The 26,361-nt window shown below is 38.9% G+C and overlaps 1 protein-coding gene across 5 annotated transcripts in view; it reads left to right on the plus strand.

Moving 5' to 3' along the window:
- NELL1 (neural EGFL like 1) overlaps positions 1 to 26,361 on the plus strand; it is a 719,285-nt gene that overhangs the window by 323,093 nt on the left and 369,831 nt on the right. The window lies entirely within an intron of this gene.

Consider the following 26,361-nt stretch of genomic DNA (forward strand, 5'->3'; position numbering starts at 1 on the left):
AGGACCGTGGGTATGTCAGAAGAAAATGGTTAGGAGTGTGGTGGACAAATGGTAGCAGACAGCAAGCAGATTGCTTAGAGAGTGTTCTTGTGAGAGGCAGCAGATGGCCTGAGGTCAGAAGCTATAGGAGGGGTTTCGCCCAGGCAAGAACCACTTTCTCTAAACTTCACAGATAAATTTCCTTTTGGAAGAGCTTTCTGGAAGAAAAAGTGGGTTGGAGAAAATAATACCTTGCTTCAGGTCGCACTGCTAGTTGGATCCCTTTTGGTACCAGTGTCACCAGGGTGTAAACTACTCCTCAGAACACCTTTTGTTGGCAGTCACATTATAAACTATGATAGGATGCAGGGCCTTTCACATGTAGAGTAGAAGGTGCATTGATACAGGACCTCAAATTTAGATTGCGGACAGCTCCCTGAAAGGTTTTACCTGCAGTGACATTCATTCTGACAGCACTGGAATTATGCGGCTAGCATAAAACTTTAGACTTGGGTCTAATTACCAGACCTCAGTGCTCTGTAGTACACATTTAAAAATTTTTATAGTTGTCTTTTCAATAACACAATGAAAAGTGTTATTTTGTATAAAATAAACATTATTAGAATTTTGATAATCCTATTTTGGAATTTCATTATTAAAAAATACAAAGAGCCTTCCTTAAAAAAAATAGAAATGGTTGGGCAGCAACATTGCACTTTGCACAACTCCAGGGATTTTTGTTCTTATAGTTACTGTAGAATGGTATTGTTATTATGGAGATTTTTAGGTAGATGGCATTGAAGCGTCTTGAGAAGGGATGCCTTTGTCTCCCTTTGTTTAGTTCAAGGTTGTGATTGCATCTAGCAATGGAACTGTGTCCTAAGCTTCTCCCGAGCACTTCTGTCCTGAGTATATGAATGTCAAAATTAGAGTTAAGGATAATTATTTATCCGTCACCTCAGTTTCCTAGTTCTTCTTGCTGTTTCACTGGTGTGAAATAAACCAATATGCCATTCAACCAGCAATCTTTTCATCTAATGATGGAATTATTAGAATAGTACTTATTGCATATGATTGTGGGGAGGATAAAAAAAGACAATGAGTACATTCTAAAACGGCATTTGGCTCAATAGATGTTAATTGTTGTATTGATTGGTTTATTTATTGAATGACAAAATTGGCCCTGGTCTGAGTAGTCCAAGGAAGAGAGTCTGGCTTTCCATATTAGGATCGGAGACTTCTGTAGCTTGAGATGGAATGGTAGTTTGCTAGGCCAGCTCCGCTGGCGTAGCACGTGCGTACAGGCCCCATGGTCATTTCCAGATAGGTGCCATTTGTTAGCCAGTGGTTTATAAGTACAAGAGCCTGCCCGTCATCTTGCTGTGTTTGGTTTCCTTTTGTCCTGATGGCACAGGCACAGTGCATTTGTATCTCATGTCTCTAATCCTTCTCACAGTATTATAGTTGGGAGGGCTTGGTGGCAGTATATGGATAGACCCAGGCAGATTTACAACACACTGTCCAGAGTATTTTCTCGGCATGGTTAAGGTTAAGAGCACATGCTCCAGAGTTAGACTATCTAGTATTGAATCCTAGCTTTGCCCTTTATTAGCTGTGCGACCTATATTCATATTTGTCTTGTCAATAACACAATGAAAGTGTTATTTTGTATAAAATAAACATTATCACACTTTTGATAATCTTATTTCAGAATTTCATTATTAAAAAATACAGTACTTAAGGATGCAATACTTCAATTTTTCATCTATACAATGGATATAAGAAGTATTTATCTCTTACGGTTTGGAGATTAAAGATCATTCATATAATATACTTATAACAGTGTCTAGCACATAAAATTAAATAAATGTTAGCTATTATTCTTATACTGTATATACATTCAGGTATTCATTAAAATGTTTATTGCATTCCTATCATATGTTAGACGTTATCCTAAATATTGGTGGTGCAATGGTGAGCAAGACAGACAAGATCCCTCCCTACTCTTATGGAACCTACATGCTATTGGAGAAGACAGACAACAAACAAGAACACAAATAAATGAATTCTGTATTTCAGGATGGCGGAAAGGATGGCAAGTGACTGGGGAGGGTCACGTTTATCCAGGTCTTCAGAGAGGCCATGTCTCAGGAGATGACCTTTGAGTCAAAACCCGAAGGATGGAAAGGGATCAGCTTTGGGTAAAGATTATTCTAGATAGATGATTTCATTCAGAGAGAACAAGAAATGCCCCAGTGCAGGAATGAGCTGGATATGTTCAAAGAACAGATAGAAATTTGGTGGTGTTAGAGTAGAACTGGGGACAGGGAGGGTGGTAGGAAAGACAGGCAGGAGCCAGGTAATGTAAGGATATGGGAAAAGAATTGTGTTTTATTCTAAATATAAGGATAAAGGAGAGTTTTAAGCAAGGAGGGATATGATCTGAGTTATGTTTTAAAAAAATAGCTCAGGCTGCTTTGGGAGGAGAGGGCTTGAAGGCCGAAAGTTGAAATGGGAATACCACGAAGCCGTTGTAGTTTGTTTTCATATCCATGAGCTCCTGAAGGGTAGCTGCTTCATTTTTCTGTCCTCTGTGCTTGAAATGCAGCACTTGGTAAATGCTTGTTGGAAGAAGGAATACATAGAAAGAGCCAAGAACCTCTGTAAGTTCTATGTATGGGAAGCACCTCATCCCCCACGAGATTGTAGGCAGGGGCTGTGTCAAACCTTAGCCCCTGACCAAACCCAGTTGTGTTCTCAATAATAGAAGGTGAGTGATTATTCCCAAGGGCACAAGAATGGCAAAAGATTTAGAAATGAAAAGAGTACTCTGTATCCTTTTTTCAGCTTTTAGATTTTCAAGCAATGAACTTTGAGACATTAAACAGTTTTGCTTTCTATTTGGGCATATGGCTTATTTTTACAATAAGATTTTGCTTTTGTAGCCCACCGAAGTCACTAATGTTTTCATTGAACAAAATGTTTTCTTTACGTATGGAGTAGGAGGTATTGAGAGAATTCTGAGATCATCATTGCTACAACTAATAGATGAAATTTGAACTGATTCTGAGACTGCAATTTTCACTCACAGTAGACAGTTACTACCCATCGACTTCTGTTGTTTGGATACACTTAAACCGAGAGCATGATGTTCCAGATTCAATCTGGGAGATTCTTATTTCATCATCGTCAATCCTAGAAGCTTTCAGTCACTTTCATAATAATCCATTAATACCTTTATCAGCCTTTACCTTAAAATAGGTTCTAAACCCAGATAAAACTCAGCATGACTTTTAGATGAAAAGCACCAATTTTAAAGGTAGATAGAAAAAATCTTGAATAGGGAAGAAAAAGAAATAAGTAACCAGTAGACTACTGAGCCTTAATGGAATGGTTTTTAACTAAAGATAAAGCTTGGCTTCAACACTGGAGGCAGCAGAATGAAAATGCTAGTTTTATTTCATAGCCAGGAGCAAAACCCTTTGAATCAAAATTTTCTCTAAGCTTCAAGTATGGAACAAAAAAGAGTGAGAACATTTTATGTTCATATGCTGGAACTTTTTTAAAAAATGTATTTTTCTATTTGAATCACCTTAGGTTATACCTAAGGAAATTAGTGCTTATGTGATCTGGAAAGAAAAGTAATGAAAATAATTCCCTAGTTAGTAGTGTTATAAATTATAGCAGATTGCCAAAACCTATTGAAAGAGATATCTGTTCTCTATTTTTTTTCATATTCATACTGAAAAATGTTACTATGTCTGAGAAATCATTCTTTTAAGACCAGTAAAATCTCTCTGTCTCATTCTAATATTATCTATGAGTGTTCCAGACTTGATGTCCTCTGAAACAGTTTGGATGTGAAAGTAAATACTAGAGTTAGCTGGACCACAGCAGGAAGGAAGGAATACAAAAGATGTTGAGTCAAGGTATCCCGTTTCTTTTCTTTTCTTTACTTTTCCTTTCTTTTGTTTTGTTTTGTTTTATTTTGTTTTGTTTTGTTTTCTTTTCTCTTTTTTTTCAGATCAGAAGACAACAAATTATGGTCCTTGTGCCAAATCTGGCCCACTCTTTGTTTTTATAAATAAAGTTTTATGAGAACACAGCCATATTTGTTTGTTTATGTATTGTGTATAGCTATTTTCATGCTACAGTAGCAGAGTTAGGCATTTGTGACAGAGATGTGGTCCACAAAGGGTTTTTCTTTTTATGGGAAAGGTTTGCCAACCCCTTATTTAGATGCAGGTTTTACAATTTGCCACATTTAATTCCAGAAGCAGATTGGCACTCTTGGTGTTTACCCAAAAGATTTTAAAATTTATTACTTATGGGAAATCTTGCACAAGAATGTTTGTAACAGCTTTATTCCTAATTGCCTAAACTTGGAAGCAACCAGGATGTCCTTCTGTAGGTGAATGGATAATTTGTGGTACACCCAGACAATGGAATATTATTAAGCACTAAAAAGAAATAAGCTATCAAGCCATGAAAAGACATGAAAGAACCTTGAATGTATATTACTAAGTGAAAGAAGACAATCTGAGAAGGGTATATACTATAGGATTGAAGTATATGACATTTTGGAAAAGGCAAAACTATGAAGATAGTAAAAAGGTCAGTGGTTGCCAGGGGTTTGGGCTGGAACACAGGATTTTTAGGGCAGTGAAATACTCTGTGTTACCATAATGATGGATACCTGCCATTATACATTATACATTATACATTATACATTATACATTATACATTTGTCTAAAACCATAGAATGTACAATACCAAGAGTGAACAATGTTATAAACTGTGGACTTTAGATGGTTATGATGTGTCAGTGTAGGTTCATCAGTTGTAACACATGTACTGCTCTAGTGGGGAATGTTAATAATGGAGAAAACTATGCATGTGTGGGGGAAGGGATTATATGGCACACCTCTATACTTTCTCATCAATCTTGCTGTTTACTATAACTTCTTTAAAAAATAGTCTTAATAAAAAACAATAAAGCAAATTGTCTATCATCGAGGCTGACAGCTTGTTGTCTTGTGTCCCAGTGATTCTGTCTGTGTGTGTGCACGCACGCATATTGCTGAACAATTTTTGTAGCTCCAATAAAGTCTACTGCCCTAGATTTTTATGTACTTGGCTGTAGGATTTTATGGATGACTATGGCCATGCCTCAAGGGACATGACTCAGAGTATGCGCTTCAAAAGATACATAGCAGTGGTCTGGGCAAAATAATAATCATGAGGGAAGTAAACTAATGTTAACAGAGTGCTTCCGTGTGTCTGGATTTGTATTGTACATTTTTTTTCTGATTAATTATCACAATTACCGTGCAATGTAGAATTAGAATTTCATATAAGGAAACTGAGGCTCAGAGAAGTTATTTGCTTAAAGCAATAAATCTAGTAAGGCAGCCCAGACTGAAACCTGAATTTGACCTCAAAGCCCATATATGTCCTTTCTACCACCTCATTGCCTCTTTCCTGGTCAGCTGTATACATAAGCTAGACATATTCAACAGATTTGTACTGGTAGCAACAAGTCATTTTTCCTTAACTTTATACTATCTTATGCTGCATATACAGGTCAAGTAAATACATTTTTTTTTTCCAGCTGCAAAGTAGGAGAATATTAGTTTCTTACCATGGACTGTTATTCATAGCTCACATGTAATTTTTAAAAAGTATATCTTCTAAATGGTTCTAGAGGTCAGTGCTCACACTTCTTGGGAGATTTGGAACATTTTTTTAGGTAGAGATATACTCCCTTATGAATTCTCGTCAGCATTTAATTTTTCAAAGAGGTGCAAAGTCCTTCAAAATGCCACAGCTAAAGGTTGTAGGGGCACAGAGAATTCAAGATCAATTATATGGGTAGCCTGCTACTATTTATCATTTGAAGATAGTATCTATGTGAATTTAAAGAGAGTCTAGTCAATATCACAGCACAGAGATAGCACTCAGCCAATCTAATAGTATTTTAGATAGAGAAGTGAAGCCCCCTCAAATGGCTGGAGGATGGGAAATACATAAAAATGCCAAGAGTGTTAGCTAGTTTAACATAATTGTTCAAAGTAAAGCAGTACTGAGTCGAGGTTTGTTTTCGAGTACATCCTGGACCGATAGCAGAATCAAGTCTAATGGATTCATAAGTAAAATATGTATTAAACACATATGGAAATTGTTTTAATTATATTAATGTCTCACTTTTCATTCTCAACTTCAAGGTGAGCAAAAGGTACGTATAAAAATAACCAAAGTGGTAATCTCTTGAACTTCATTTAAAAATTTGAATAATGTTAACTAAAATTATCATTTAATTTAGAATGAAAAAATAATTGTGGATGAATCTCTTCCCACCTTTTGGCCATGCTATCCCACTTTTAATGGCTTCTAGTGGACAGAAGGAGTGGGTTATAAATAATACATCAAACCTCTCATTTAGGATGTGTATTGGTGTAGATAACTACATAAATTCTGTTGGAAACAAAACCAAATTTGAGATAAAGTTAACAAAGCTGTTTATTCATAAAGTTATGGCAAAGGACTCTGTCTGCCATCACTTTTAGTTCTGCAGGGTTTGAGGGTATTATAAAGGAGAGTCAGTTTTATAGAGTAAGAGGAGGAAAGGCTGAGATGGACTTTGGCAAGCATTCTAACAAGGTGAGATTTTTCGAAGTAGAGGATACTTTCTGATTGCTGTTCAGGAACACTGGTGGTCCTTGGCAAGGGAGCAACAGAGCAGTTTAGGGGTATTTCAAATTGGGAAGGAGCGTTCAATGATAGGGATGCAAGGAATTCTATGGCTGGCCATTTCCTGGAACAAATGTGGGCTGAAGAGGTGCTTTTGGTGGGTCAGATTGTCATAATGGTTCTTATTTGGTAGGGGCACGGGCTTCCATGGAGTTTTCTTGATGCTCATTTTTCTCTGGCTGTGGCGGAGGAAAGAGGCAGGGCTTCTCATGGTACCTGGGGTATTTGTGAGCCAACTATCTTCATCTCTTACTGGAGCTCAGTTTCTATCTGCCATTTTCTGTAGTTTGAGATGTACGATGATATAGAAAATAAAGAGTCCACAAGGAAGAGAAATGGTCCAAGAATGGGTGTTAAATGGCCCAGAAACATTTGGTCTCAGCTGGGTTTATAAAGGCTAGTTTATCTTCCCAGTCTTCAACAGCATTGTTTGTCATGGTTGATGGCAGGGGTGTTAGCTACAAAATTGTGGTTTACACCCTTCTCTAGAAGGGTAAGCAAAATATAGCCATGACATGGATTATAAATAATGGAAAAAGGCATTGGTGTTTTCCTTTTTTACTTCTTCAGTGTTTATCTCTCCAGGTCTAACAGAGGTATCTTGGTTGAAGGTGTGGTGGCATATTTCTGACAAGTGAACCTTGGGGTCAGCCTATCTCAGATTTCGACTTGGCTCTGTCACTTTTTAGCTGTGTGACCTTGAGCTCATGGGGAGACCCTGTCTCTTGAGCAGGACAAATTAGGAGGGATGAGATCAATGCCGTAAGTGCAGAGAGGTCTGCTTAAAGTTTGGTTTTATTGGTCTGCTTACTTGCAAAATAAAAATGGATTCATTTTCATAAGGACCTTAACAGACATCTTTATGAGGATGTCTGATGGGGGGGATCCTTTCTATTAGATGAGATTTGGGTGGGGGGTGAAACTTCCAGCTCCTTGGGAGACACATAACAGAGTTTCACCCACATATAGGATACATAGTTTCTGAGGGGAAGAACACTAGTATAATATGTTCTCTCCTCACCAACTGTCCTATTATTAGCTACACTCTCTTATGAGCATCATATATTGTGAGAGCTGGAGCTTTGAAATAAAATGGACTCAGATTTCAATCTTGGCTCTGCCACTTGATAATCTCATGATCTTTGGAAACTTAATTAACTTTTCCAAATCTTAATTTCCTTTTCTATAAAATGGAAAATTAAGGCTTTGCAGAATCATGTAGATGAAAGCTAATGAATGTACATTTTCTGGTACATAACAGGTATTTAATAAACTGTAGCTGGTTTTATATGACTTATATATTATTTCAGCCAGTGTGGTTCATTTGCGGGTAAATATCTTCTCACTGATAAATACCCTCTTCCCTGAAGACCTCTTCTGGAATTGGAAAATGTATATCTTACTCAATTGATTTTACCCTACTATTTAAAAAGCTTAAGTAAGGATCTCAGCATTTTCTTAGCATTATAAAATGTACCTAGAGGAATTTCCAGCTAGTTGAAAACTGACCTTCATATAATTCTATTTTAAATAACCCAGTTATGTGAAAAAGGGGACTTAATGAATAAATGAGGTTATTTCTAAAGCTGATAGCAATGTGTAGGAGCATAGATAAAAGTGGGTAATAATCTATAGAGGTTAATTTTAGAAGGCAAATATTTTTAAAAAAAATTCTATGAGTTTCCCACAAAGGAACTAAGCAGTAGAAATAGTGATCATTATAGAAACAGCTGTTACCTGACCATACTTTTAATTCTGAATTTAAGTTTTAATATCTAAGATGTTCATCATAAGCTTCTCTGTTGTTATGTGAATTATTTATCCATCCTACTATCTATTCATCCAATTATTCATTACAGTCACTTCTTTTCAGGTGTTATTTGGCCCGTATTTTATACTAGGTGCTGCACTAGGTGTTAAGGACATAGTGATGTAAGATGTCCCCTGTGTTTGGAAAGATCAGAACAGTAGGGAAGTAGACAGATGCACAAACAGTGATGACATCATTTAGCTTCACTGAAGTTAACTTTCTAGAAGTTAAGGAGGTGTGATGATTCTTTATCAAGATAGTTCCTGAGTCAGGAGTATGTATACGGTGCAGTGGGGGACCCAGTGGGAGGACAGAGGATGGGAAGTCAGGGCTTTTTCTGTGGCGTGAAACTTAAAATGGGCTCCAAAAGATGAGACTATATTTGCTAAAGGGATAGATGGAGCACTCCAGATTCAAGGAACAATATGAGAAGTGGCACTGAATATTCCCAGGTGATGCGGTCTGTCTTCGTTTTTTGTTTGTTTAAGGATAATATTTGCTGAATAGCTTTATCATTCTCTTGGTTCAAGCCTATTACCAGGACTCAGTAGTTCAGGATTTTGACCAGTAGTGACTTGGGTTGGATAGGCAAGTTAGGAAGACGAGAAATGTTCATGGGGAGTAGGAGGGAAGAGAAAAGGGTATGGAGATTACTAAAAAGGTCAGTGGTTAAGAGTGAGCACTCTGAAGCTGACCGTCTGATGGCCTTGGATCCTGGCTCTAGTGTGCATTAGCTGTACAGTCTTACACAAGTTACTTAACTATTCTGTGCTTTAGTTTTCCCCATCTATAAAATGGGATGAGCAGTGGTACAAATCTATAAGGTTTTCATGAGAATTAAATGAGCTAATGCATGTAAAGAGCTTTGAAGAGTATCTGGCACACAGAAGTACTGCATGCTGCTGCTGTTGCTGCTACTGCCACCTGCCTCCTAGGGAAAATGAGAAAAACAGGCCCTTCTACATTTCTTGCACAGCTCAAGGAACTTTATATACTTGATCAATTAATTCTCAAAAACAATCTAGTGAGGGTGTCTTTACAAAATAGTGATTTACAAAATAGCCCAAGGTCAGGTACACAGAAGGGTACAGAAGGAGAATCTGCAGATCTACCCATCTTGAATACTTACCATGCAGAAACCTGATGGCTAGAGGACATGGTGGTAGGTAGTCAGTGGGAGGGTTTGGTACCTTGGGATCTCAGGGATAGGCCTCTGGTGACCATACCCAAAAATGAGGGAGGAGCTAGAGTAGACCCAATGCAGAAGCAGCAATGGGAAGACAGTTCTCTTCATGGTGGTCTGGTGGGATCAGAGCAGAGAAGGAGCAGCCTGGAGTCTGAGGCATAAATCTTGTTTCCCATGAGGTACAGGAACAGGGGTACGGCAGGCAGTGGTGTGCTAGCAAATTGTGACGTTGGTTCAGGGGTTGGGGGAACAGGAAGTCTGATTCGTAGAGTTTGTTAATTTCCGTGGTTTAAATACTCCCACCAAGCGACCAATGCGATGTTGCTGACTGTGGATTTGGGAAGATATTTGCACAGTCAGCTTTTACGAGCCCATTGAAACCAGCTGTATCACACCACCGAAGGGACGTGGAGTCCCACATCAGGACTCCAGACGTCAAACTGTAATGCTTATCCTTGCAACCCACAAATTCCATCTTTTACCACCTTGGCAGAGTCCTCTTGGGGGTTTATTTAGTTACCATGATGCCGTTACCATGAACTAGTCACTAGTGGAGACTAGTTTAGCCTGTTCCTTGGCCCAGAAGAACTCTCTAGTGTTCATTTTGTTCCCCCAGAAAAGGCTGTACTTGTCAACGAGCAACTTCATCAGCATTTGATATTGCTTAAGATCATTCCTTGAGCCTGCTGGAGCCACACTGCCTCTCATCACTGCCATCTTTACCCACTGTCGAAACTGCCAGGCCTTTTATCACCTGTATTCTTGTAGACCCTACTTCTGTTTCTATTTTATGTGTCCTCTGAGCTCATTCTTCTTTCTGCTTGTTTTTTTTTTTTTTACCCCCCACTGCACTGTGTTCTCTGGAGTCTGTTTGCCTTGTAGACAAATGCCCCACATCCAAAAAACTCCTTGTGGAATGTCCCTCCATCTCTTAGGCTTCTTGAGTTCCTCTGGGGATACAACTCTCCTGCCGCTCTGAGTGGAAGCTGCATTTTCTTCAAAATCTAATGTACCTTGGAGCCCAGAGACAGCAGGCTTCTCCAAAGACAGCTTTGCTGCATCTAGAGTAATTTCTTTTTTCGTTGTACAAAACCTTTTCTCGTTTGAAGTCCTAGCCATCTGCTTTTAAAACCTGTTATCCCTCCTAGTGGCTGTCAGTGACAAATTTCCTCTTCACCTACACCCAACCTCGCACTCATTGAGGTCTTTTGTAACTAGCTGCTGAAGCTTCATCTCTATACTAAGCTGTGCCATCACCATTCTGGGCAAAGGTCCAGCCTCGAAGATTTTTATCTTTGGGGCTACAGTCACCTTCACTCCCATATCACTCTATTATGCTCTTGACTTTGCCACCACTTAACTGCTTTTCCCCTAAAATCATAAACTCCCATCTCTACGTAGAATCTTTTAGCTGCAAACTCATGCACTGTCTGTCACTCCAGTTGTTGTCCCTCTGTAGCCATACTCCTGACCTCATTCTATTCATGCTGTTCTTAATGTGGTTACCAGTGCTCTCCTGGAGATCCACCTTCCACATGCTTCTAGAATGATCTTTTAAAAATGTGTCAGTGCTCATGTCATAATTTAATACACTTTAATAATTCTATATTTATTTTTGCATTCACTTACAGGTCTCTAACAATGAACTAAGCAGTCGAAAACCACTGCTCTCAACAGGTGCGCACATTTCATCACTGTTTTATTTAAGAATGAAATAAAAATATTTTTAAATACCCTTCCCCTCCCCCCCCAAATTGCTACCTTCAAGTAGCTTGTGTTTTTGTGTAGTGCATAGATCCCCATTGATGTCTGAAATGAAGTATATGCTCCTTAGCGTGGCATTCAAGCCCTGCTTTGATCTGAGTTGTGCTCACCATCATCTTGCTGTTTTGAGTTCCGTCTGGTTCCTAATACCAACTATCAATTCTCTGAAGTCACATCCGCTGATGTGTCTGCTTCATGCCCTGGGTCTTTCCTTTGATCAGGCTTTCCTTTCCTTCTCTTTCCTTCCCTTCTCCCCTGTCAATCTTATGAGCATTTCCTCTCTTTGATGACAGCTTGTATCATACCCTCTGCTAAGATAGATTGCTCAGTACCTTCTTGGGACTGTTCTATGCATATTTCCTTCCTTGAGCTTCAGTGTCCTCTTTTGTTTATGCCTCTGTCTTCCCTTATTCTCTGGGGAAGTCATGATGGAGCTGGCCTCATCTCAGTGACCCCATCATCCAGCATACCTCTGACCTCTTGACCTCCTGAGAGCAGAATCAGCATGTAGGGGCCAGGCTTGGGCCAGGTAAGCATTCTCATCCATAGGGCTCACCGTGAAAACACCCACCTGGCCCTGCCCTTCCTAAAACAGCAGAGCAAGTCTTCAAAAGACCAGCAGTAATTTCTAATGTTTCATTTATTTATTTTTATTATTAGAGAGCCCTGATGGTACCACTTGGTAAAAGAACCTTCACCTTGAAGTAGGTGCTCCAGGGTCATAGGTATGTAAGACTGAGGAGGTTGTCACTGATTGAGGTGTCGTTGATTGAGCCCGTTTTCTTCTTCCAGGCTTTTTCCTTGGTAAATGTTTTTTTAGGTAAGCACTTGATATTATCTCCCAATTCCATCTCCACCCACTTTTCTTTTTTTCTCACTTTTTGTATTTTGGAGGGGTTGTACTTAAAAATTTAAAATTTTGTGTGCGACTCTCAGGCATGTCTCTGAATTAGACCCCGATGTATATCTAAAAGGTAGAATGTCAGCATTTTTTAATCTCCAGGAAATGCTCTTCACACGATGATGATGATGATGATGATATTATGGGTATTTTAAATTTATTTTTCCATGATTATCTTCATTTACCTTCCATGTCCTTGTTTATGCCTGTCTTTTCCGATTCATGAAGATCAGTTCATGTTTGTTTTTAGCCTCTTATTTATTTATTCAAGACTCATATTTTTTATTTTGTAACTCCTAAAGATTTCCACTCAAAAGGGATAAATTTTGAGTTTTAAAGTTTAGGTATTTTAATTTCTTTCACAGTTTATTACACAATTTCTTTCACAGTTTATTACACAAAGACATTATAGAACATGCACACACACACCCTCTCCCCCAGACAGTGTCATGCCATCATATGGTCCAAGGAATCACAACTGGTCTCAGGCAGGGGAAAGGAAAAGCCCATTGGAACGAACATTGGAGAACATATATCTTTGCAAATAAATGTTTTCAAATTATTCGGGTAGGTACCCAGAAGCAGGATGGCTAGTTCATATGATAACTCTGTTGTTAATTTTTAAAGGAAGCAACAACTGAATAAAGAAGACAAATTTAAAAAAATCGTAGACACAGACAGCAGTTCAATGTTTACCAGAGGGAAAGTGGGGATAGGGAGAGGTAGAAGAAGGCGAAGGAGGTCAAATATATGGTCACAGGAGACTCGGCTTTGGGTGGTGAACACACAATGCAAATATACTGATGATGTGTTGTCAAATTATATACTTGAAACATATAATTTTAGTAACCAATGTTGCCCAATAAATTTAATACAGTTTATTTAAAAATAAACTTTATTTAAAAATAAACAAAAATAAAGTTTGCCTGAGCAGAAGGAGGGAGAGAGAGACTTCCTCTGCTCATTTTGTAGAAGAACAAGTCAAGGGGCGCCGACTGGCCCAGTGGATGAGCACTGACAGGTGGAGGACACAAACCTGAGGAGAGACGTGCTTTTTGCTTGGGTCCCCAAGGCCAGCTAGAGAGATGAGTAAGGCCTGGCAACCTGTTAGGAATGGCTGCCTTTGAACAAAAAAGTGAGAAGAAACCGCCAAGACATATTTTGAGGCCCGAGACACTGTGTGAAGTGCCCACATGCGTAAAGCATGCTTTCTCATCGAGACTTCACAGCCCCAGGTTCCTCAGGTGTGGTAACCCAAGTTCGGACACATTAGGTCACATTCCTAGGTAACACTAATTGGTAGCAAAGCTGGAATTTGAACTGAGCTCTGTCACATTTTTTCTAGCTATGTGACATTCAACTTCTCACAGGCATACTTGTTTTCTTCTCCTCTCTAAAAAGAGAAATACAGGCTATCCCCTTTTTTAAGTTTCTCTCTCTCTTTTTTAACAGCTTTATTGAGATATAATTCACATACCATACAATTCACTGATTTAAAGTGTACAATTGGTGGTCTTCGATATATTATTTTACAAATTGTGATAAAATATATGTAACATAAAACTTGTCATTTTAGCCATTTTTAAGTGCACAACTCATCACCACTATCTATTTCCAAAACTTTTTCATTGCCCACAGAAACCCTGTAATGATTAAGCATTAACTGCCCATTCCTCCCCCTTCCTACTCCCGGCAGCCTCTAATCTGTGGTGCAGCCGAATTAGAAAACAGTTTGGTGTTTGCTCAAAAATCTAAGCACAGAATTACCAGATGGCTCCATAATCCCATTCTGAGATATACACCTAAAGGTACTGAAAGCAGGGCCTTGAACAGATACTCGTGCATTTGCCCGTGTTCATCGCAGCATTATTCACACCAGCTAAATATGAATTGTTCTTTTTCCTCTTCATCCCAACCATATGCCTGAGCATCTTTTTTATTTTTTTATTTTTATTTTTTTTTACCATGAGCCTTTGCTTAATTCTATTTTATGTACTAGGTTTCCAAGTTGGATGGAATACCAAATAGAGGCAGTTCAGTTTAGAGCAATGTTTCTTAATTTCTTTTTCATTATCACCCCTCTAAGGTATCTTTTAGACATTTTTTCCTTATCACACTCTTATGAAATTTTAATGCCACAGATACACTATGTATCTGTTCCTGTACCGTGGCCCTTTAGAGGATCACAGACTTTTAATATCTGAAAATTTTGTGCTCCCCTAAGAGCCAGTTGTTCATCCACCTCGGGTGTTATTCTGGTTGAGAGTGCATGGCATGGAGATTAAAGCCCCACCTTGGGAGCTGGGTCTGCTTAGACTTGAATTCTAGCTCTGCCCCTTACTTGCTGTGCAGCCTTGGGTGAGTTGCTTAGTCTCCAAGCCTAAACCTCCTCATCTGTAGACATGGAATGCTAAAAAACAGTACCTACTTCAAAGCATTATTATGAGGATTAAATAAGTTAATATATGTAGGACAGTACCTGGTCTTCGTAAGTGGTATCCAAGTGGTAGCTATTATATTTTTAAAAGAGTTCTTCTGTTTAAAAATAGTTTTAAACCTAGTAGACTGTTTGGAAACCAGATTCTCTTCCATTTCCCACCTTTTATAGGATGTTTTCCATTCTACAGTTGGTTTGTGTTTTCAGAGGAAAATGGATTATGAGTCATTATTTTGTGTTTAATTTTTCCCTCTCTTCTCTCCATCCATTTATTTTTGTATTTTCTCAGCAATCGCCGTGTGTAGGAGTTTGAACTAGGTGATTTTTAAGGACCAGCTAAAAGACTTTATGGTTTTGATTTTCACATGAGAGTACATGGATTTAGTCAGTTGTGTGAAAATCTGGAATTGGTAATAATGTTGATATCTGTTCAAGATGATTATTTTATCTAAGGAATCTCTGCACGTAGGGAAACACACAGAGAAGCAGCTTACTTCCTGTGTACATTCAGCTGATCATCATTCATCATACAGGTGCTGAAAGACAGGGCCTGGTTTTATCGAACCCGGGTTGTGTTCATTAACTACCTGTTTATAGGGCCACAGGCCCCTGTTTGTTTGTGTATTTAATTACTGGTTAATTTGATGCTGTTGTAAATTAGATACAAACAAATAATTTAGTTTTAATAGACTAAAGCCTGTGCACTTTATTTTGACCGTGTGGCGAAAATGGTGAATGAATAATTTGACCAGGTGACTATGGGAAATTGCTATTTAATTAACCAAGGAAGGTGGATATTCTTATTGAGAAGGAGTAAACTAAGGTGTCTTTGTAGCGAGGAAGAATAGATACTCTTTGTAGCGAAGAAGAATAGCTACTACGGTTTCAAATTCCCCGAGGTCACCTTCCAGCTGGTTAACCTCTTGTGGCTCCATAAAATAAAAATATTAACATTTTCCTACTTGTGTGGCACTTGTGAAGATGTAATGAATTAATACATGCAAAGTTGTTAAAACTGTGCTTGGCACATAGTGGTGATCAGTAAATGCTACCTCTGATTGCAGTGAATTGTTGCAACTGAGATAAAGAGAATACAGATGACTTCGCTGCTAGCGTTGCACTCTCCCATCTCATTTGCTCTCTGCTGGCTTTCCTTTATCTTCGTAAAGCAAAAGAATAACTGCCCAACATCTCCCGTTTCCCACTTCCCCAGTCCACCAATCTGAGGTTTCTTGTGTTTGTTTTAGATTTCACATATAAGTAGTATCATCCAGTATTTGTCTTTTTCTGTCTGATTTATTTCACTTGGCATAATACCCTCAAAGTCCATCCATGCTGTCTCGAATGGCAGGATTTCTTTCTTTCTTATGGCTGAATAATATTTCGTGTGTGTGTGTGTGTGTGTGTGTGTGTGTGTGTGCGCGCGCGCGCGTTTGTGTGTGTTTATGTGTATGTGTATGTGTGTGTACCACATCTTTATTCATTCATCCGCTGATGGTCAGAGTACAAACTTTCAGTTGTAAGATGAACAAGTTCTGGAGATCTAATGTACAGCATGGTGATGATAATTGATAATATTGTATTATATACTTGAATGTTGCTAAGAAAGTAGGTTTTAAATCTCAAAGGAATGGTAGTTATATGATGCGATGGAGACATTAGCTAAGGCTGTGGTGGTAACCACTTTGCAGTATATAGGTGTAACAAATTAACACATTGTACACCTTAAACTTCCACAGTATTACATGCTAATTATTTATATCTCAGTAAAGCCAGGAGGGAAAAGACTAACTACTGCAGTTCAATCGAAGTAATAAGGAAAGGCCATCAACGTTTTATGAAGCCATCTTTCTTGCCTCTTCAAGACTCAAAACAAAAGTCTTCTGGGCGAGTCCTTACTCAGTCCCTTTTTTGGAGTTAGCTACTATTTTCCCTCGTAGAACTTGGACCGTGCTAAGAAGGGTCATGTTCGTGTGACTGCCTCTCTGCTGGTTTAATACATGTCCTCTGTGGTCTGGCTCTTTTCACTCAGCATAAAAGTCAGAAGGCAGGGACCACATCCCCCTGACCTCTGCAGTCTTTACTGCTTGTGGAATCCAGCAGTTTCTCAACACCTCTTGACTTTCCTTTCCCAGTTGTAGGGAATACAAGACCATCGCTCCTACACTTCTAGTGTGTTCTTTGATTAGACCAACTAACTCACAGCTCACGAGGAAACCTTGAACCTTTTTGGAAGCACTCACTGGTTTTGTTGGTCCACTAGCGGTTGTAGAGTTCAGACTTTGGTAGATTCAGATAAGCTGAGATGCAGCCTGAGGCCCAAACTGCATTCATCACCTTTTCACTCAGCATGCTTCTTTCCTTGCAGACACTCAGCATCACTGTGTGTGTACTCTCAAAGGTCAGAAATGCCGGGTTGGGAAGAAAGCTATGGAACGATACCTTAGGTTGCTTTTTCAAAAGTGTCAGCTAGAAATTGGTATGCTGTGATTTTTAATGGCAAAAAGAGATGTGTTACTTTATGATAGTACTGTTTGACTCTGAAATTAAACCCCGCAGGGTGGGAGGCATCTTAGCATGAACTTCCAAATATCTGACCTAGTTATATATGGAAAATACTTTCATAATGTCAGAAATCCAGTGATCTAACTTCTATATTATGGTGTCGTTAAGCCTGTCTAAGAAGACTTCTTTACTATGCATGGGATGACCAAAAGGTTCTTTGAATTTTTAATCTGCAAATATTTGATATGGCAGGCAACATGTTTGTTTGACACGTATCTTAGACTGTGATATAAAAATCGATTTCATCAGGCAACTGAGAAATTTAAAGAGTTATTATATTAGTCAGCTTGGGCTGCCATAACAAAATGCTATAGACTGTTTGGCTTAAACAACAAAAATTAATTTACTCACAATTCTGGAGGCTGGAAGTCTAGGTCAGGGCTCCTGGCATGGTTGGATTCTCGTGAAAGCAGTCTTTCTGGCTTGCAGATTGTTGCCTTCTCCCTGTGTTCTTACATAGCGGAGAGAAAGCAAGAGCAAGTTCTGTGGTGTCTCTTATAAGAGCACAAAGGTTATCATGAGGGTACTCTTCTCACGACATCATCTAAATGTAATCATCCCCCCGAAGGACCCGTCTCCAAACAGCAACACATTGGAGGCTAGGACCTCAACATAGGAATTATTTTTTTCCCGAGAGGACAAAATTCAGTCCATAGACATTGTCTCGGTATCTCCCTAGGTTGTCATTTTTTCTCTTCTCTTCACTTCTCTCTCCTTCCCCTCCCCTCCCTTTCCCTTCCCCTCCTCACTCCTTCCTATTCTTTCTGTCTCTTTTTCTTTCTTTGCCCACTAAAGCTCCTTGTGATGCTTTAAGGCACAGACATCCATGGATTAAATCATATAGGCAGATATGTTTTGCTTGATTCAAAATGTTTGACACAAAATGAAGCCAGTATTTAAAAAAAAATTAATGTTAGGATATGCAACTTCTCTAGAAAGATTAGAGATCCAGCTCACAGCCCCTGAGAGGCACTATTGTAGGGTTCAGAGTATAGACTCTGCAGCCATGCTACCTGAATTTATATCCTAGCAGTCCAGGTACAACACCTAGCTATGCGGCCATAGATAATTTAATGTACATTTCTATGTCTTTAATGTCTCACCTTTAAAGATGATTAATTACACATAACATGTATCTCATAGAGCTATTTTGAGTATTGAATTAGATAATACCTGTAAAACACTTAAAACTATGCCTAGAGTATTTGTCAGTGCTATATAAGTGATGTCTCTTACTGTTCCTTCATGACATTACTTGACTAGAGCTCTAGTTTTCTACAGTCCAAATTCTTTCTGTTGTCCTTCTGCCACTGAGGCTTCTTGTCACTTTCCATGTATCATTGGTCTTGTACTGTTCCCCCATCCCCTCCCCCCTTTATAAGAGAGAACCATTTCTTTGCTCTTGGAAGTAAGGGGTAGAGAGAGAGAGGGAGAGGTTCAGGGAGGGGATTTAAAGAAAAACAAGAGACACCTTATTTGTGGAAGGGGCATATTTTGCATGTACATCTTCTACCTGGCTTCTGTAGGTATTTGGTTTATATCCCTAGATTCTATAGGCATTTGATTTTTCTCCCTTTGCTTTAGAAAGAAAATTATAATTATAGAGAAGCATGGAACATTGGCTAAAACCCGAATTGCAGAGTCAGAAGACTTTGATTCTGTTATCAGCTCCATGATTATTTGTGTACTCTTGGGCCTCTATTTCTATCTTTTCTGGGCCTCCATTTTCTCATATGAAAAAAGGTGTAATAATCCACAACTTGTCTGTCTCACTGGATTTTTATAAGTGCAAATCAGAGACCTTATAGGCCCTGATTTAAAAAAAAAATATCTAGTGTAACACAGATGGAACGTATCACTAGTTCTAATATAGCAACTGACTGGGGAGTGCCACTATGTTTTTATAACTCATGATTTCTGCAGCCTGGTGATTAAAGTTTGGTAGAATTGCTCTGCATTTTATTTTACTAGTCCATGGAGTACTCACTGCAGCTATGGTTTTGTGCGAATATCTGTTTGCTAGTCCTCACTGTTCTTCTTTTCAGAGAAGCTGCCAACTCAGAGAAACAGTGTAAAGACGCGGGTCATCCTCATAGTATTTTCTAGGACTTGTGTCTCGGGAAAGGCATTTGGATCATCTTCAAGCTTCAGAGGCAGGCTTTTATGATGAGTGGACAGAAAAACTTAAATAGGTCAAGAACTTTAGAAGCAGGGGGGTATTTAAATGCTCTCTAGTTCAATTCCCTCATTTTATAGATGGGAAAATGATGTCTTGAGAAGAGAAGTGACTTGTCCAGTGCTACAGTTAGCCAGTAGAAAAAGCAGGAATAAAACTTCATTTTTGACTATCAATCCAGTGCTGCTGGTCCAATAGTTGGAGTGGAGCAAGAATGCTCTGAGTCTCAAAGACCTGAGTTGAAATTTTAGGTACCCTACGTGTAGCTTCTGATGCCAGGCCATGGGATGGTTGGGAATAAAGAGATGAGATGCATGCAGTGCTTGGCACAGAACATAATCTCAATAAATATTGGTTTTCTTTACCTGTTTCCTTTTTAAATATGCACGGGGAGTGCCATGCCTTCTTCCTGGTCCCATCCTCCCCGGATTGCCTTTTTCTGGGAAATTTTCATGAACAAGCCTGACTAGATCACACCATTTTATTAAAAGAATTATTTGCATTTGCTTTTCTCTTTGCTACCAAATCCTACTTTCTAATTTAATGATGGTCAAGCCAAATTCGGTTCTATCTGTGCTCTGAATTCTCTTATGCACATAGAGGCTGGTGATATGTGAAGAATCATTATGCCACATCAAGTTTCATTTTAAAGTCCATAAGTATACCTGTTTAAAATAAAAACAAACTCCTTCACCATCCAGGGGAGGAACACAAATCTTGTATTTTTATTACCTCAAAAGACCACCAGAAGATGAGCTCTAATATTTCAAAGGTGACAAGCAATCTGTATGAATGAATCATAATTTGAGCCCTACTATAGTTAAACTGATATATATATTGCAGTGGGGCTTATTTATAGGCATTTTTCTAACAATATTTAATAAAAAGCATCCAGGCTCTTATTTTGTGTCTAGTTTCCAATCCTGTTGGAGGCACTGGATAGTCTTAAGCAACTGAAATAGAGACTCTAGTAAGCTGCGGGTTTCAGGTGGGAGCTGCGGGTTTCAGGTGTCCTGTTTTGGGACACTGAGTCAGTGGAGCCAAAAGTGTGAAAGTGTTAGGATTGATTTTAAAAGCCAAAGAAGCAGTGATGTATGGTATAGCGTATAGCATTGCTATTTTAACAGGGAGTGTAATACCAGAACAAATGCTATGAACAGCATTGCACACAGATGTAGAATTTGGACATCTTGATTCCTTACTCTTTGTAGCAGCATCTTGTATATCTATCAGCCATAGGATTAGATGTTCTTGAGGGCTGGAACTGACACAGTAAAAACAATGTTAACTTTGAGGTCAAACTGTGTGGATTCAAACTCAGTCTCTTATGTTTACTGACTTTGTGCCTTAGGCAAGTGACCTAAAAACCTCTGCGCGTCATCAGGTCATGGAGATACCTACTTTCTACAGGAGTTAAAAGGAATAAATGGAGGAATGAGATGCTACCTGTAGAGTACTTAGCATAGTTTCCCAGATATAGAAATGACAGCTATTTCCGAAGTATTGACCAGGTGCCAGGGGCTGTTCCTAGTTTTACCCTTTGAGGTTATATACTAATTAGCCTCTTATTTATCTTGGTATCACACTGGGGCTAATGATGCATTTTTTTACTCTGTTAATTTTTCCAATAGAGGTCACATTAATTGTGGTTCTTCTTAGAAAAGCTTCCCAGAGTAATTCAGATCATTAGCTTGAGCCTGGAACTTGAGTGTGTTCAACTTCCACGTTGAGGCTCAGGCTCGGACTTTGCTTCTTGCCTCTCGGCTTTGGGCCCACTCAGTTTCTCTCTCTGAACGTCAGTTTAATCTTTCACTATGGAGTTCTGTGTTTTGTTTGTTTATTTGTTTGTTTGTTTTTCCAGTAATTACTTATTGCCTTTCAGAATCTTTTGGCTGTGAACAAAAAGAGGCATTTCTCTTAAGCTCATTTAAAAAATCTCAATTGTTCGCTATTGCTTGATTGTTTTCACAGGATATCCTAGCTCTCTGAAGATATTAATTCTGTTTTAATTCTGTCTATAATCAGTTTTGATTTTGAAGCACTCTTGAGTCCTATCGAAACTGTCTGCGGGTTGTACTTTTCCCCTCGTTCCCCGCCTTCCCTCCTCCCCCACACCCCATCGCCATCCAGAAACCAGGGAAGTTGTCAGTTCCTACTTTTTTCCAGTATCTTTTCTCCAGGGGCTCAGCTGGATGACTTCAAATACTTTAATTTCTTTCCTCCTCATTTATACCAAGAAGTAGTTTTTATATCTGGGGTTTGCACGATAGGGGATAAGCAACAAAGATAAGGTTGTGACAGTTTAATTTTCTGGTACATTTGTCAACTTTTCTGCTTTATTTTGGTGCTGTCTTTTTCTGAACTGCTACCAGGAAATTATCAGATATGCAAGAGCTGAAATTACCAGTGGTAAGAACTGAAGACAAAACCTTCTCAAAGACACATCAGCAGAACAGCAGGGATATATGGCCAGGGGGTCTGGGTGACTTGTGGAGAGCAAGAGTTGGATAAATCTGTCTGAGAAATTCTCACTGGGTTTTTTCTAACCATTCCCATGTCCGGTTTTTGAAACTACTTTTATTCAAGGCCTTAGAATTCTATGAAACAAGGAAATGGCTCGGCTGTTGGAATTAAAATAAACTTGTTATAGCCAAGTAACTCCTTCAAATCTAGATGAGGTGAACACCTCTCGGCACTTATCCAGTGGCCTAAGGGAAATGAGCTAGGGCTTTCCATTTGGGGGAGCTGACAGGGTCCATGATAGGGACACATTCATTGCAGTCAGCAGCTTCATTGAAAGCTACGGCTCATGGGTTGAAGACTGAATTGCCTCTAAGGCAAGTCCTGACTAGTTTCTCATCTTAAAGAATGTCTGGGCATCTCAACAGAATGAGATGGAGTTCAGTATGGCTCTATCTTTGTGAGTAAAATAGCAACATGATTTAGCCTTTAGCATGCCCTGCTCCAATCCATTCTCTTCACTACAGCTGAGTGATATTTTAAAAACAGAAATTGGATGGTGTCACTACACCAATTAAAGTCCAGACTCCTTCACGTGTCCTACCAGGCCCAGCAGGATCTGGCCCGAGTTTATAGTTCTAGTTTCACTTTAAATAGGCAAAACTCCTTCCTCTAATTCTTCTCAAACTTTCTTATTTATTGAGTATGTTATTTCCCTCCCTTTTACCTGTTTCACATCTGTTTCGGGTCTCAAATAAAAAGAATCCTTGTCTGTCCCTCCATGAGTAGGTCAGATCCCCTTGTTAAAAAGTCTTACATTCTTGGTAGAACTTACCAAGTTTGCCTCAACATTTACCAGGCCGTGAGGTCCATGATGGCATTTTGTTTATCACTCTTTCTCAGAGTTTAGTGGAGAGATAATTAGTGTTCACGCTTAGTCATAGAGCCGCACTTTGAAGAGAATGGGAAGTACAGTTGCTTTATGTACCCAGAGGGAAGAGAACTGATAATATTTGATGAATGACACTAATGCCAATAACCCCCTCCGATACCTGGCTTCTCTTGCTGTCCCAACCTCTCACTTATAATGGTCTGCTCTTCTGCTCTTTTGTAGTCATGTGAGAGACCTTGTAACCCACAATAATTAAGTCACCTCCAAAACCTTAATGCCGAGCACACCACTCTATGGCTCCATTTTCTAGTTTTCCAGCTCATGTACTATAGCTCTCTCCCTGTATCGTTCTTGCCTTCTACAGTGTTTTTGCTGCGGTTTGGGTTCTCCAGGAAGCAGGCTCTGAGATGGAGACTGACATGCAAGGAAGTTTATCAGGAAGTGCTATAAGGATAAACACCTGTGGGGGACGGAAAGGCGACAGGATGGGTAGAAGTAGAAGTTAGCTCAATCCTACTGAGTACTCTGAACCTGGGGTAGAATTATCTTGAGTTGAGATGAAGGAGAGTCAGTCTTTATTGTAGGTTGCCTTTAGGATGGCAGTGTGAGGCCCTCTCTCTTCAGCTAGGGACAATTTCCCTAAGGCTATACAGTTGAAGATTATTGGCAGGCAGTATTCTCAGTAGCTGCGTGAATAAGTTCTTTAGTCCTAAAGAGATGTCTGGGCTGTGCAGCACAGTGTCCACCAAAATATCCAGTTCACTTCAACTGTCTACCTCCTTCATGTCCTCACTTCTCTCCTTAATTGTTGAGGTTCCTTGGCACCTCGTTATCATCACCTCCTTTCTCATACCCTGAATTCTCTTGCATCTTTTTCTTTTTCACTCATCTATTTACCTAAAAGCTCATCTCTGATTACACTGAACTTTCTAATTACTCTGGACTTGCCCCAGACATCTGAATGGGACTGGAGAAAAACACGTGGCCATGCTGACTGCTCTCAACTTAACACATATGACCACAAATCACTAGCGGCTCCTCAGCCACCCTACTACACACTCTGTTAAATTCTCTTTTCCTCTTTCCAAAATGATTATAGATACCACTCCCTTCTCTTTAAACATCAAATACCTTTTTCTTCTCATAATTCTCAGATGTTACCTTCTCTTTTCATTTCATTGAGAAAAAACAAGCCTTCCCATCACCAAATATGCCAATCTATCTTCACCTCTTCCCTTATCTTTTGGCCTCATTCTTGTTGTTATTTACTTTGCTTTGCTCCATTTGTACACTGGTGCTCAGATCCTCTTGCCTTCTCCAAAACTGCTCCTGCAGTGATCTGCTCTGTATCACCATTTTTCTTCACCGGTACTGAATCATTCCCAAAAGCATACAAATATGCTGTGATCTTTTCTGTCTTTGCGCTAGACTCTCTCATCACAAAGTCTTGCTAGAGCTACTACCCCACTTTTCTTTTTGGGAAAATATCTCAAAAGGTTCACGTTTTTCTTTCTCCACTCACTTATATTCCATTCTCTCTTTAATTGACTCCAGTCAGGTTTTGTCCCAACACTTTCCCCAAACTACTCTTATTTAGGTCAAGGTCAGCAGTGAACTTCTTGCCAAAAATCCAGTGGTTAGTTTGTTCTTTATCTCTTCAACTTCTTAGCAGCAGGAGACAAAAGTGATCATTACTCCTTTCCTCAAGCATGTTTCGTCTTGACTTTCATAATATTCACTCTTATATGAAGCAAAATGTTTAAATGATGCCTGGTGTCAACTCGTTAAAGAGTTTTACTGCCCTGACAGCCAGAAAGACTTGAACTACATCTCATGTATGTGTGCAGTTACTGTCCTATTTCAAATTTCTGGGAGAGTTCCCTTCACACCCTTCCTCAATGTACTCTTACATAGTTTTTGTATTTCTGTCACTCATTTGTTTTTATTATGCATGTCTTGGATCACTTTGGGAAGTGCATAGTATTGTGCAGATCGAACACTTTGTTGGTTGCATGAATTATTTCACTAATTTCTGCTGTTTTGTTCTTATAGTTATGGAAGTCTTGCTAACTGTGAGTCTCCTTCCAAGACCTCAGTTACCCCACAAGAATTTTTATAGGCTGACAGATCTTTAGCACTGAAGAGAATTTGATGTTTTTCAGGATCATTTTATTAGAAAATAATTTACTCATACTTGTAAAATAAATAAATAAAAGGTTTCTAGCGACTCAACGTAGCTGTTTTTATTCTGTTTCTGTACATGAAGGAAAGGTATTAGGACTTCAGTGATTATCTTAATAGTAATGGTATATTTGACTATCACTTTCAAGGTGCTTTCATGAAGTAAATCATAGTAAATAAGAAATTGACTTCTAAGTTCAAATCCCGGGGATAGCATCTTCTAATAGGATGATTTCGTGCCTGATATTTAACTTCCCTCAGTCTCATTTTTCTAGACTTTAAAATGCAAGTAGCGCTGTACATTACTCATGGAATTACATGTGGATTAAGTTATATAAATTGCATATAAAGATATAAAGCTGTAGGTTTCTAGCTGACCCTATGAAAAGCCAATGAGGATCCTGGGACTCAGAGAGTCGTTAAATGCAAGTCATACACTAGTAATTAACAGAACCGGAACAAGAATTCACATTTTCTATCTTGGATTCCTGTGTTGTGTTTATATCCCTCTGTTTTCCTAGCCATCAGACATAAGCAGTCCAAATATAATGGGCATAAGGTCATGTTTTAAAACAACCCCAGAAGAGACCGAACTCTGAATTTAAGGTTATAAGTTATTTTAATTATTATCGTGAACTTTTATGAGAAAGCAAGTGATTCTTTGACCTCCATTCTAAAGAGAAAAAGATCTTTTTGTTGAATCAGTTCATTATTCTGTCACATGGGATGGATTTCCAGGTCAAGATGAAAGACATTAATTTGCATTAGACAACAGCTGCTATCTGTATTCACCATATAACATGGGAGAAACTGGCTACACCATCATTTTGTAACAGATGGATTAAAGCATGTCTTAGTAAGACACATAAGCAGAGAGGGGATGGATTCCCTTGATCTTGCTGATAACAGCTATACCATGTAGAGTGGACACCTAATAAATATTAATTAGTATCAATTCACTGGGCACATAGCTACTTGTTATCGGACATGTAAATCAAGCTTTCTCCACAATGAGGGATTAATAATAGTAAATTCAGTCTTCATACTTCTTGAGTTTTTAACTGTTGTGTTGCACCATGAATCTTTCTTGAAGTACTTTTAGCTCAAGGTGAGATCTAATACACCAGCTGAATTCGCACTTGAGCTTTGTGTTTATAATATATCTTGCTTTTTCTTTTAGTCTCAATGGGTATTCACCTTTTCTGATTTTATTGGAGGAAGATTGCACTCTGGTTTAATCATTCGACTAACCATGATATT

The sequence above is a fragment of the Pteropus medius genome, unplaced genomic scaffold (assembly GCF_902729225.1).
Source record: "Pteropus medius unplaced genomic scaffold, Ma_sr-lr_union100, whole genome shotgun sequence".
Lineage (NCBI taxonomy): Eukaryota > Metazoa > Chordata > Mammalia > Chiroptera > Pteropodidae > Pteropus > Pteropus medius.